This window comes from Crocodylus porosus, unplaced genomic scaffold, assembly GCF_001723895.1.
Source record: "Crocodylus porosus isolate Cpor-Errol unplaced genomic scaffold, CroPor_comp1, whole genome shotgun sequence".
NCBI classification, from domain to species: domain Eukaryota; kingdom Metazoa; phylum Chordata; order Crocodylia; family Crocodylidae; genus Crocodylus; species Crocodylus porosus.
Window position 1 is genome coordinate 23,826,976 of NW_017728910.1, and position 1,650 is coordinate 23,828,625.

Below are 1,650 nucleotides of genomic sequence, written 5' to 3' on the forward strand. Positions count from 1 at the left end.
CTGTTCCCCCGAGCACCGCTAGGAGTGACCAGGAATAACGGCCATAAGTTGCTGTTATGCTAGACATCAGGAGGCGACTTCACGGTCAGGGCGGCTAGGAGCTGGGACCAGCTTCCAAGAGAAGTGGTGCTGGCTCCTACCCTGGAGACTTTAAGAGGAGGATAGATGATTACCTAGCTGTGGTCATATGAGCCCAGCATGCACTCCTGCCCAGGGCTGGGGGTCGGACTTGATGATCTACTTAGGTCCCTTCCAACCCTACATCTCTGAATTGTGCAGGCAGGGAAACTGAGGCAGAGGGTCAGTGGCATGGGCGCCCGGCTCCTACACCTGTCCCTACATCACAGGGGAGACAGGCTGCTTCCCTCCATGAACACTGAACCCCTCAACCTGGGGAAGCGAAAAGCAGCCCCGGGCTGGAGTAGCCTCTGGGCACCACTACATCCAGCCTGGCTGGGCCGGGCATCTGGGCACGAGCAGCATGCAGGCCTGGCACCCTAGCTGCCCTCCAGGGCAGGTCTCGGTCCACCCCGTCCTCCTCGCTACCCTCGCCCTGGGGCCAAGCCCAGCTCAGCTCAGCCCAGACTGGAGCCCTCCTTGCCGCTGCTAGCTCCTGTTCCGAGTCCAACAAGGCGCCTGCCCTTGCCTTCATGCCAGGCAGCACCGTCGATCCACTTTTCACCAGAGCTGGATTCCCTGCTAGACCGGTGCCTCCCCAGCAAACGAGATAACTCCATCCAACCACTGAAACCTGCTTCAGTCAGGCCCACGGGCCATGACCCACCTGCCCCGGGCATGGCACGGCGGCCTGCAGTGCAGACGGGCATCCGTCCTCCCCGTGGCCAGGCCGAGCTTCGGTCGCAGCAGACACAGAGGGATGCGGGGACGAGGCCGTGGCCTCTGCAGAGCGGAGGGCACACGATCCCCTGTGCCGGGAGAGGAGAAGAGGCAGCACCGGATCCGGTGCCTCCTTCGGGAAGCTGCGTAGCCCATCCTTATGCATCACGATCTCCAGAAAGACACCAAGATCCCAGTTTACAAAGCGGTCGTCATCCCCGCTCTCCTCGATGGATGTGGGGGACCTGCCGTCGGCATCTCAAGAGCCCGGAGAGGTGTCACCAGCGATACCGCTGGAAGATCCAGCCCAGGAGACGGGACGATCGCCGCACAAACACCAGCGGTGCCAGCCCGGAGTCGGCGATCCTCAAGCGCCCGCTTCGCCAGCCCGGACGTTGCCCCGAGCCTGCCGTGCTGTGGTCCCAGCTTTGCTCATCTGCCCTCCCCAGGGTGCCGGAGGCGGGTGGTCCCTGGCAGCGTCTCCCCTCGGGGTGGGCAGCGTAGCCCTGGGGCCTCCGTGCCAGGGGCAGCCTGGGCCCTGTTACCACCTGTGCCCCGGTGTTGCTTCGTGGAGGGGGCTCCTGCCTTGCTGGGCATCAGCTCGGCCTCTGCGGCCGACTCCCTGCAGACCCCCGGCCCGCCGCGGTGCCCTCCACGGGCAGCGCTCGCCTGGCTCTGGTGGGAGGTGAGCGAGCGAGGGGCCGCCTCCCCCGTCTCACCCCCAGGTCTGCACCTCCGCGAGCGCCCGGCAAACACCCGTGCGTGATGCCGGCGGCTGCCCGCAGCCCTGCCGGGCGCAGGGTGGAGGAGCCG